This window comes from Mustela nivalis (genome assembly GCF_964662115.1).
Source record: "Mustela nivalis genome assembly, chromosome: 13".
Lineage (NCBI taxonomy): Eukaryota > Metazoa > Chordata > Mammalia > Carnivora > Mustelidae > Mustela > Mustela nivalis.
This window is the reverse complement of record NC_139032.1, coordinates 79,397,860-79,410,335: the sequence shown is the minus strand read 5'-3', so window position 1 is coordinate 79,410,335 and position 12,476 is coordinate 79,397,860. Positions and strand designations below refer to the sequence as shown.

The following is a 12,476-nucleotide window of genomic DNA, read 5'->3' as shown; positions in this document are numbered from 1 at the left end:
CTTCAGGCTTCAGTTCAGACGTGACCTCCTTCAGGAAGCCTTCCCTGACCTTCAGGGCTGGGTCAAGGGCCCTGCTATGTGGCGCCTCTGCACCAGCCCTCATCAGCCTGAACCTTAATCTTCCCGGCTGGCCCCGCCACCAACCAGGGGCTCTTTGAGGGCCTCTTGGTGTCTTTGGCATTCAGCACAGAGTGGGACCTCAGGATTCCGGGCCCGACTCTGCCACTCGCTGGTTCCATTGGCCCACGCTCCATCCTTCTGGGTCAGAGTGCAAGACAAAACCTCTCTACGACGCAAGACACAGCCTGGCAGAAACCGCCAGGGTGTAATGTGACCGAGTCACAGACCTAACAGTTTCTACGGCCACTGTGATGTCATCACACCCCATGCCTCTCCTGCAGGCCGCACTGGCTGGAGTAGTGATGTGACACCGCGATGTGATATTTGAGAAAACAGAGGCACAAAGAGGGCACGTGACCCGCCACCTGTCTGGGTCGAGGCAGGAGCAGGCGCCAGCCCAGGAGGGAAGGCATGGTGAGGAGGGGGCGTTACTGCTGTTCGTTCGAGTCCTGGGCAAGACTCTGAGGAGGCCGGCAGGGTTGGGGGGGGGGTCCAGGTGGGGGGAACAGCCTGAGCAAAGGGAAACTGTGGGCGTGGGAGTTGTTCTATGCTCCTGGCCTCACTGAGGCAGGCTGTGCTAGATCACGGGGTCCTCTGAAAGCCAGACTGAGGGATGTACCCCAGCCTGGAGGAGGGTGAATCTGGGGGCAGGGAGGCTACTGAGAAGACTGTAGCAAGATCCAGGCAAGAGCTGGTGGTTGGAAGCTGGGGGGGCGGGGAAGGGGCTCAGCCTAGAGCAGAGGGTTTGCCCCCTTCTGTTGTCCTCTGTCTGACCTTGGTGGGCTCCCCCAATACAATCAGGTTTGCCAGTGGCCTCTTTCTCAGAAGAGGCAGCTGGTGGATGGTCCTCCTTGAGGGCTTCTAGGAAGGTCCTCGGGAGTCCTGCTGGGCGGATGGGGGGGGCGTGGGGGGTTGCTGGAGGTGGGAGCCCTGTCAGCCACCTCTGACTTCCACAGGGGGTCAGTGTAACATTAAAGTTCCTCCCTACGTCTCTCCCCTGCACAACCTGACAGAGGCCGTTGGATTCAGGAATCTGGGTCAACTGGTTGTCTTCGGAGCCCCTGGTGGGCAGGTGCAAGGCCAGGTGGGCCTGGGGAGGCAGAGCCACTTGAGAATCAGTTTAGTTAGTTTTTTTTTTTTTTTTTGTGGTTTTGACTTTAGGGTCGCAGCAGGGACTAAGTGAGAAAGCCACATCTCTGTAACACGCAGAGGTCCTATCCCTTCCCTCCGCAAGCCTCCAGGGGGCCGGCCCTTGCCAGAAATCCCTCTGCCTCAGTCTGCATTCACCTGGGGAGGTGGGGTCCGCTTACAAGGAAGCTCTATTCAAATGACACATGCCAGAGCCCTCAAGAGCCTCACAGATGACCTTAGATCTCAGCGGAGCCCACACATTTTGTGACTGTCTGCTCAGTTGCTGAGCATGTCGAGAAATGGAGATCAGAGCAGTGATGTGATTTGCCCCAGGTCTTTGATGAATTGGTGTCAGACCGGGTTGGACTCTCGGTCAGCTCACCCCCAAGGGGCTCTTTGATTTTCAATGGGACGAGCCTTACCTGATGACATCATTGGCAAAGAACTCTGAAACTTGAGGAGGCTGTCCCTGGTTCAGCACTGCCCACCCATGTTCTTGGCCAACCTTCAAGGGTGGGCACTGCTTTCTTCAAGTCACAGGTGAGGAAACAAGCCAGGATGGTTGAGGGGCACCTCAGAGAGCACGTGGAGGTCAGACTTCCTGACTCGAACTTGGGGTTCTGTAGACAACGTCTGTGATCCCCAAACTGATGTCATGAACATCAGACCCAAGCAGACTGTTGGCACCTTACCTTTGGAGATCTCTGTGGCCAAGTTCAGTGCTTCTCAGACTTCGAGGCATGTACATGTGCCACCTGGACATCATGTGCCAATGTCCGTTCAGACCCAGTGGCTCTCAGGAGGGGCGTGAGGGTCTGGAAGATCCTCTGTCTAACCAGCTTCCTGCTGATGTTGATGCTGTGGGATCAGGGACCGCTCTCAGAGACCCGCTGTGGTTGACATCTCCCTGGGCGCACATCAGGGGTAGACAGGTTGCAAAGTCAACAGCATCACCCTGGCCACTCGCCATCACTGTAGCCACTCGCCTCTTCCTCTGTATCCCACACATTAGAGGTGAGGGAGCCCCAAAAGCACAAGAAGGAAAGACAGAAGTCTTGCTGGACTCCATTGCAGAGAGGAATCCTACAAAACCACTGCTGGCAAAATCCCTCCCCGATGTCCCCAGAGCTTGGGGAGGTCCAGGAAACGTTGAATGCTCAGGGAAATAAGGTGACACGGACCTCTCAGTGACATCTCTTCCGTGTCTCTTTCCCATGCCTTCTCAATATTATTTCTGCCCCCCCGAATCTTGTGTTATGTTAATAGTTCCCTAAGTATTTTTAATTAGATTTTCCAAGCAAAAGAAAGTTTCCAAAGTTAATTAAAAGTTGTCTCACTGTAATTGTATAAAGGCAGCTTTTGCTTGTGAAAAATTAAATTCTTGTAATTAAACTCCTCTATCCGTTTAAAGATTTCAGTGGAATGTTTATTATTCATCTATTAGGAAAACCTTGGGAGGGATGCCTACTCCCACAGCCAGGAACTGGTCCATCTGACACAGTGTTGTGAACTCAAATTTTCCCTGCCTTTGATGACTTCTTGCCTCGGGGAGAGAAAGATCGAGTCCTCTGTGATTGGGCGGGTATGTGAAATGCAGGCTATGAGTTTGCCTCTGTGTCTCTGTGTATGATGTGTTACATTTTACTCACATCTACGGATCACCTTTTGCTGGTCCTCCCCACTACTGCCGGCTCTGGCCACATGGCTTTCTTGAGCCAATAAATGGAGGTAAAGTGACGTGTGTGACTTCAAGGAAGAAACTTCCAGAACCAGCACGTGGTTTGCATGATCTTCTCTGCTGTTATGACTGACAATAACTCAGGTAGACAGAGGCTGCTCTGGGACCTGGAGTAAGACCTAGAGCAGAGACGCAGCTGCCCATAAGGTCCCCTATTAAGGACATGTTTGCCGGGATGAATCCTCCCTGAGTCTCATGACTCGGCTTAGCTGTCCCTTTCTACGGAATCCATCCACTGGCCAACAGGACAGGGTGAGTTGTCATTCCTGCGAGCTACTACAGCCTCCCTGGCTTTCTGGTGCAAACCCCGATGCTGTTATGTCTAACTGAATAAATGCCAGTGTGTCCTTAAAAAAAAAAAAATCAATGCCAGTGTAGTTAACATCCAGTGTTATGGTAGTTCCAGGTGGATGATATAGGGACTCAACAATTCTGTACAGGGCTCAGTGCCCATGACCTGGGCACCCACTCTGACTGTGAAGAATCTATTTTCTTGGTGTGTCTCTCTTTTTGTTTTGTTTCTTAAATTACACATATGAGCGAAGTCATGTGGCATTTGTCTTTCTCTGACTAACTAATTTTGCTTAGCATTATACTTTCTAGATCCATCCATATTATTGCAAATGGCAAGATTTCATTCTTCTTTATGGCTGAATAATATTCCATTATATATGTGATATCAATATATCATATATATTCTTCTATATATAATACATTTTCTTTGTCAGCATGTCCTTTAAATTGAATGCATTGGAAATAGATCCTGGCCTTGTATCTGTGTACTTACAATCCAAATAAGGGCGTACTCAAGCTCGTTGAATGGGCAACTGAACTTTGGGGGTCAGTTGGATCTGGAGCTGAATCCCAGTTCCATGTTTACGTGTCAGGACAAGCCATGGACAAGCCATTTAACATCTCCAGGCTTAAGTTTTTCACCTGCAGAATGGATCTAAGAATGAAGCCTACTGTGGACTTGTCTGGATGGGTCCAACCTGCCAGGGAGAAGGGGAGGACAGGGGAATGATCTATGCAGGAGGCTTCCCCACTTCTTTCCTGAAAGGAGCTCCAGGATGATGAACAGACGTCTGTCTTTCTTTAGTCTTGACTGAGGAGAATTTGGGATTTGCTTCTGGGCAGTGAGGCTGATGAGTCAGCTGGTGAGGTAGCTGGGACATGGGGCTGCGTGATTGATTCCTCAACACGGGGTCTGACTAGAACCAGGGAGAGACACAGGGGGCCAAGACTTGGAAGGTCTCTCTCCTTGGGCTGGAGGTTCAAGGTGGCTGCAAGATACAGTCTTTCCCTAAATACCAGCTTCCATCTGTGGCAAAGCCCAGCCCAGACTTCTCTTCAGACCTTTTCTTGGGATGGTGTTAACTAAATCATGGTGGTTCCACCCTGTGGGAAGCCGAGTCATGGCTCCCTCAAAGACACATTTTTGTCCTGACCTGGGACAATGTTACGCTACATGGCAAAGAGGGGTTCAGGTCGCCCATGGAATTGACGCTGGTATTCAGATGACCTTTAAAGAGGGAGGCTTCTCTGATGGCCCCATTATAAGCACAGGGTCTTTACAAGTACAAGAAGGAGACATAAGAGAAGCCATGGTCAGGAGGAGAGACAGGCATTCCCAGTGCTGTGTTGTGAGCTCTGCAGGTGGACGAAGGGGTTGCGAGCCCAGGACTGTCGGCTTCCAGCTTCCAGGAAAGGCAAGGACGTGGGTTCTCCCCTAGAACCTCCAGGAGAAAAGCTGTCCTGCGGATGCTTCGATTTTAGCCCAGGGACACCCATTTTGGACCGCTGACGTCCAGAACTGTAAGATAAGAAATAAACCTGTGCTGTTCTAAGCCACGAAGTTCATGGTAATTTGTTAGAGGCAGAAGGAAGTTCAGACACCACACGTGCACTGTTTCTTCCCTTCTATATGTCTTTCCCTTTATTATACGTCATTAGCATAAAGTGGCCTTTCTGCTTTCAAGGCACCTGGAAGGGCATATTGGCAGGTGGCTTTGTAGAAGATTTTGTCTTACCCCAGGAAGCTCTCCTCTTGAGATTAAAAAAATATATATATATATAACTCTCCCCCAGTCTGTCTGTTCTGCCTCCTTGTTTCCCCTCTGCATCTACATACCCTCTCTACATCAGGGACTGGTCATTCTGCATTTTTTCTGGAATTTACCAGGTACTGTTCTGGCTCTTTCTTAGCTACTCTGATCCTTTCCATGCCCTAAACCGCAGATTCTCGCTGATCAATACTTCACAGTCAAGAGTCCCCCACCTTCCCCAAGTGTTGCTTGGTATTTTTATCTCCCTATTGAAAGGAATTCGTTTGTGAGTTTCCTCATCTAGCGTCTTCCTTTCTTCCCTCCCTCTGTCTCTTCCTCCCTCTCTCTTTTCCTCTTTCTTTTCTCTTCTCTCCTTCTCTCCCTACTTCTCCTCCTTTCTTCCTTCCTTATTACTTTGCTATTTGCTACGGATGAGTGACAACGCTCTGAAATACATAATTCTGCATGCTAAGCCACAGACAGTATCAACTCTTCCAGTACCCAGTGTGGGCTCCCTCTTTGCCGGGCGCCGAGCCGCATCCTCTGACCACCACGAACGGCCCTGACCTACTTTGTTATCTCATTGTTCTGGGTGTTGCCAGGTCTCTCTGGGTATTTTTAACTATCCTGTCATGTCCTCTGAATTTAAACTTTCTCACCACTTGGCTACCTGGGAGCTGACAAGCTCCTTTGTTTCTATTTCATTTCGCTGCCTTCCGAAGATCAAGAGTCAAGTTCCAACGAAAACCATGAAAGAGGGTCTGTGTCCTGGGAGGGAGGAGAACCCACCTGCTTTGGCTCTTCTGATCCTACTTTCCGTTCTTCCAGGACACAGCATTCTTTTCCCACGTGGCTGCACCAGTGCTGTCTCCCGAGGTGGGGGGGGGGTGCGTGCAAATTGCCCTCAGGTTGAAATTCACGGGTGGCATGTGCCCCTTCAACATCACAGGCAGAATCTCCACATGCCTGAGAAAGATGACAATCACGGGCTGCCCACCGACATGCACTGAGGCTGAAAGTTCTGTCCAAAATCCTTTGCTTTGGTGGTGGTGGGGGGTGGCACCTCGGTGGCTCAGTCGGTTGGGAGCGTGACTCTTGGTTTCCGCTCAGGTCATGATCTCAAGGTAATGAGACAGAGCCACGCAGTTGGGCTCCGCGCTCAGTGTGGAGTCTGGTTGAAATTCCTTCTCTCTTCCTCTCCCTCTGCACTGCCCCCTCCCCCACCCCACAACTGGCTTGTGCTCTTTATCTCTCTTCCACACAAACAAACAAACAAATAAATAATTTCTTTAAAAAATCTTTTGCTGAGAACTCGGAGGTTGCCAGTGGAACCCACATAACACTTTTTTTTGGAGAGAGTTGGATGAAAAAGTCTTTAATGGTGTAATAGGACAGACACGGATCCTCTAGAGTCACTAATGTCGTTTATACACTATGAACATGTTGCAAACGCATGAGCAGTTAAACAGTGAAATAAATCAAGAACCACCCCCCACCCCACTTTCCTGCCAGCTCAGCCCCACAGGTACCTATTTGGGGTTCCTCAGTTCTGCTCTTCCTCTGTTCCTAAGTTTAAAAAAAAATTGTGGGAAAATAGATCTAACATAAAAATCACCATTGAACCATTGTTTAGTGTATAATCAATTCAATGACATTAATTACATTCCCCATGTTGTGCAACATCACTGCTCTGTTTCCAAACCCTTTTTTTCTTTTTTTTAACCCCAAACAGGAACTCTGTACCGGCAAGTAGTAGCTCCCCTTTCCTCTTTCCCTGGTAACTTTTTATTTTATTTTTAAAATTTTATTTGTTTGAGAGAGAGAGAGAGAGAGAGCGAGCGAGCGCACAAGCAGGGGGAGCAGCAGACAGAGGGAAAGGGAGAAGCAGGCTCCTCACTGAGCAGGGACCCTGATGCGGGGCTTGAACTCAGGACCCCAGGGATCATGACCTGAGCTGAAGGCAGAAGCTTCACTGACTGAGCCACTCAGGTGTCCATTCCTGGTAACTTCTAATCTCCTTTCTGTCCCTATGAATTGGCGTATTCTAGGCATTTCACATAAATGGAACCATACAATATTTGTACTGTTTATGGCTGCACAGTAATCCTTTGTATGAATAGACCACATTTTATTTATCCATTCATCTGTTGATGCACTCTTGGGTTATTTGCACCTTTTGGCTCTTGTGATAATGCTGCAGTCAACATTGGAATGCCAGGGGCTGAGTCTCTTCCCCAAGTTCCTTTGGCTAGTCTCCCAGGACCAGGACACCTGGCTCACATGGTAACTCTATGCTCCACAGCGGTGACGCCATTTTACATTTCCACCTGCAAAGTACAAGCTGGGGGCTTCCTCTTCGGTCTGTTTCCTTTCCCCTTCCATTGTTTTTTTTTTAATTTTAAAGATTTTTTTAATTTATTTGAGAGACAGAGAGAGAGAGCACTAGAGAGAGAGCGAGCATGAGGGCGGGGCAGAGACAGACAAAGAAGCAGGATCCCTGCTGAGCAGGGTGCCGGACCTGGGGCTCAATCCCAGGACCCTGAGATCATGACCTGAGGCATGATGGCAGATGCTCAATTGACTGAGACACCCAGGTGCCCCTCCCCTTCCATTGTTAACCGTGTTACACCTCATCCTCTAATTTCTTACAGCCCTCTGGCACATAACTTTTCAAGTGCAGGTTCTATGTTCCCATTTTTCCCGAAGTTATTCACAAAGAGTGGCCTAAGACGTGAAAGCCAAAAAACTCCCACCCAGGAGGAGCAACGTTCAAGGGCCACAGTGCTGCCACGCCATCTTTGAGCTGGGCTCCCCATGCACCAGCCATAAAAGATCAAAGGACAACAGGATTATAGCACATTTCAGATCCAATTCCATTTTCACATTACATTTAGGTATCTCCAAAGACCCAGTAATTCCTAGATATTTTTGGCCCATTCCCAGATTTCTTTTTTTTACTCCAACATAAAAGCACAAAAATTCAACAAGTAATAGGCATCGAAAATTTTAGTGCAAGCAATCAAAAGTTGAGCGTGCATTCACACAGCGCAGGCGCAGCCCTATCCTTTCACAAACTCAAGTGTCTGCAAAGCCACCGCTGAGAGAAAGCACAGGGTCACCATTGAAAAGCATTCGAGCTCATACACAGCAAACAAAAGTAGCTGACCTTAAAGAGATTTCTCTTCATTCCAGTGAGGAGGAGACCTTCAGTCTCATGCGAATTTGGTACATCCCAATGGGAAATCACACAGCATGTGAATGATTACATGTCTGGATAATAACGGGTATTTGGACACACAACTTAAGGGAGGGTGCAAGCCCAGATTTGGAAACTGTACTACACAAAGGGTGTGTTCTGCTAAATCTCAAAGCTAGTGAGTGGCTGGGAGTGGAGGTGATTTAGGTCTCCACCTAAGTCACATGATCTCCACATTTGCCACCAGGACTCTGATCTGCGTCTGCAAGCATTTGCTTTACTGTCATGTACCTTGTGCTTCTGTCTGCAAGATGTGTCCTCTGGTATTGGAAAATCCTGCAAGAGGTGATTTTTGGGGTCTGTGAATGCATGCTTTTTTTTTTTTTCCCCATGTAAGTTGCTGGTAGTTGTTACTTCTCTTTATGACATTGAGGTGAAGGGAGCTTTTGCAGGAAGGGGATGCTTTCAGATAGCGGAGAAATCTGTAGCCTGAGTGATGGGGGTTGCCCAGGAGCCCAGAATGCAGTGACATCATCATCGTGCCCAGGGGTTTAGGCAAAAGCTCTTCAGTTTCTGAGATGGTGGATGATGCTGTTGGTGCTATTGGTGCCTCTGGTCTGGACTTGGACTTGACAGAGACAGAGCAAGGACAAGATTTGTACAATGTAGTGTCTTCAAAACCTGTGCTTGTTTGAACTTACAGTATTTCCGGAGCAGTTTTTCTTTGGTTGTCTGGAAACATTTCTCTCTGGTGAAAGTGAGGCCAGAGGTGATCAGATCCCAAGATGCGATAAGTTGTTTTGAGCTGTACTGTGGCTCTATATGGCATGACTTCCCTTGTCTCTCTTCCCCTCTCTCTTGTCTCCAGCTTTAACTGAGCTGCTCTTTTGTTTCAGACCCTACACCTGGTAATGGGCATTCGGGCTAGGATGCCACACTGTCCCTGACCTCCCAGTTCCCAGAGGGAGACATCTGCAAGGTACCAGGGGAAGTTCTGGGTTGGAGGGAACCCAGGGGTGACCTAGAGACCTGGGGAGTCCCAGGGGCTCCCTAGAAGAGGTAGGTCCCAGGTCTCAGCCCCAGGGAGGCATTAATACAGCCCATCACTGCCCCCAGTTTAGCTACTCTGTTGTTCTAACACCACATCCTTATGCCCAGTCCGGGAAGTCGCTCCCAGCCAATGGCATTTGCCAAGATTCTACAGCAAAGCGCTGGCACGAGGCCCAGAACAGAGGAGTAAACGTCACACCTGGCCTGTCTCAGACACGTGGCAGTGGGTTCTTTGGATTGATATTTTGCTTGGAGCATTGGTTCATTTACATTTTCCCAAAATGGGGGCCATTCTCTTATTCCTTCAGCAAATTTGATTTAATCTTGTACCATTCTTAGGGAAATGCAGGGCCCCATCAGCCCCCAGTCCTGCTCTCCCCTGGGCAAAGAGAGGCAGGAATCACAAAGCGTGGCTGAGAGGGAAGAGGGGGGGCAGGCATCTTGAGGGAAGCCTATGTTTGTTGCCTTCTTTTTAAGCTTAAAATAAAATTGAGGTGAAATTCACAGAGCATACAATTAATCATTTCAAGCATAGGATGCCGTGCCTTGTGGTACATTCACTTGCTACATAGACCCAAATACCACCTCTCCCTACTTTCAAAACATCTTCATCTTCCCGAAAGCAAACCTTGTACCCATGAACTAATCATGCCCCATTCTCCCTCCCAGGACCCCTGACAACCACTCATCTCTTTCTCTCTCTATGGATTTGTCTACTCTGCATATTGCATATAAAAGTGATCATGCAATGCATGACCGTTAGGCGATGAAATGTGTCCCTCAAAATTCATGTGCTGGTGTCCTAACGCCCAGCCCCTCAGACTGTGACCGCATTTGGTGATGGCGTCTTTGCAGAGATCATTAAGTTAAACTGAGTTCCATAGGGTGGGTTCTAATCCAATAGGATTTTTAAAAAAAAATTTTTAATGCTTTTAAGTCCATAGTATTTATAACTTTTTTAAAAAATGATGTTATGTTAGTCTCCATACAGTACATCATTAGTTTTTGTTCCATGATTTATTGTTTGCATATAATACCCATTGCTGCATGCAATCCTTACCCTCCTTAGTACCCATCACCAGACTAACCCATTCCCCTACCCTCCGCCCCAAACCCTTTGTTTGAGTCCCAGAGTCCACAGTCTCTCATGGCTCATCTCCTCCTCCAATTCCCCACCCCCTTCATTTTTCCCTTCCTTCTCCTAATGTCCTCATGCTATTCCTTACGTTCCACGAATAAGTGAAACCGTGTGATAATCGACTTGTTCTGTTTGACTTATTTCCCTTAGCATAATCTCCTCCAGTCCCATCCATGTTGATGTAAAAGTTGGGTATTCACAGGCTTTGTCTTCTCAAAGAGAAGGAGCTTAGGACACAGGCACCCACACGGGAAAGACCATGTGAGGTCACAGGGAGAAGACGGCCATCTCTAAACCAAGGAGAGAGGCGTCCGAAGAAACTCAGCCCCTGACCTCTTGATCTAAAGACCCCCAGTGTCCTGAATGGTACTAGGTAAATTTCTGTTGTTTAAGATTTCTGCTACTAAGTGTCTCTAGTCTGTGCTACTTTGTTACAGTAGCTTTAGCAAACCAACACAGGGATTCTTTTTTTTTTTTTTTTTTTTTTTTAAATAGTCTTTCTTTTTTAGAGCAGATTTAGGTTTCTAACAAGATTGAGGAGAAGGCACAGAGTTCCCGTTTACCCCCTGGGTCCCGCGTAGGCACACACACGGCCTCTGTCACTAGTGATGTCTCGTGGCGACTTTTTGTACCTGGCTCCTCTCGCTTAGCACAGAGCTTTTGAGGTTCACCCATGTAGTGGCGGGTGTCATTCCTTCCGTCCTTTTTATGGCGGGAGAATGTTCCATTTTGCATTTTGTCCATCTATGGACAGACATTGGTGTTGCCCCTACCTTTCGGCTCCTGTGTGCACGTTTCTGTGTGAATATACGTTTTCATTTCTCTTGGGTGGACACCTATGCATGGAGTGGCTGGGTCATATGGGAACTCAATGTTTAATTGTTGGACATGCTTATAGCCTTCTTCTGTGACCACAAGTATTTACGGCATTTCTGCCTCCTGCCTCCCCAGAGCCCAGTGTCATGTTGCAGTGGAGGTTTGAGTCTGGTGATGAACAGCCTGGTCCACGTCCTGCCTTTACACTACTATCTGGAGGACCCTGGGCAAGCTCCCGGACTCAGCTGCTCATTTTGGAGGTGGGTCTCGTAAGATGGCTGTGCAAATGGCTTGGCAGCGGGTATGAGAGACTTTGTACGTCGGAGTCATTCGGTAAATGCTGGCTACTTTAGGATGCCAGAATGTGCCCCATGCACACAGTCCCTGCTCGACTTCTTGGCTCTTTGTACTACTGTTCTCACCTGCAGGAATGTGGACAGGTGAGGGTATCAGGGGAGGGCATTCTGGGGGAGACAAGGAAGTGCATAGAGGGGTGGGGGAGGAGGGCCCGGGGGAGGTGAACTTGGCTGCAGTGGGGTATGTAAACATTTTCAGGAGCTGGTGGGGACCACACTTCAGGTGTCTAAGGACGCCTTACTTTCAGTGGTGTCTTTTTTTTTTTTTTTCATTTTATTTTATTTTATTTCTTTTCAGTGTTCCAGGATTCATTGTTTATGCACCACACCCAGTGCTCCATGCAATACGTGCCCTCCACAATACCCACTTCCAGGCTCACTCAACCCCCTCCCCACTCCCCTCCAAAACTCTCAGTTTGTTTCTCAGAGTCCACAGTCTCTCATGGTTCATCTCCCTCTCCAATTTTCCTCAACTCACTTCTCTCCATCTCCCAATGTCCTCTGTGTTATTCCTTATGCTCCACAAGTAAGTGAAACCATATGATAATTGACTCTCTCTGCTTGACTTATTTCACTCAGCATATTTTCCTCTAGTCCTGTCCATGTCGATATAAAAGTCGGGTATTCATCCTCTCTGATGGAGGCATAATACTCCATTGTATATATGAACCATATCTTCTTTACCCATTTGTCTGTTGAAGGACATCTCGGTTCTTTCCACTTTTTGGCTACTGTGGCCATTGCTGCTATGAACACTGGGGTACGATCAGCAGGGTCTTGAATGCCGACATCAGTCTTGGTGGGGAATATCACCAAGGTTGTGAGATGAGAGGAGGGTAGGTGTGTTCTCTCATAGTTAGATGCACACTCATCTCAGCAACTGGGG

The 12,476-nt window shown here is 48.3% G+C and overlaps 1 long non-coding RNA gene across 1 annotated transcript; it reads left to right on the top strand.

Annotated features, from left to right (window-relative positions):
* The first annotated feature begins 443 nt into the window (after positions 1–443).
* Positions 444–11,494, top strand: LOC309846867. The gene is made up of 4 exons (XR_014302170.1): positions 444–534; positions 9,127–9,209; positions 10,621–10,791; positions 11,370–11,494. It is a non-coding gene; the product is annotated as an uncharacterized lncRNA (long non-coding RNA).
* The last annotated feature ends 982 nt before the right edge of the window (positions 11,495–12,476 follow it).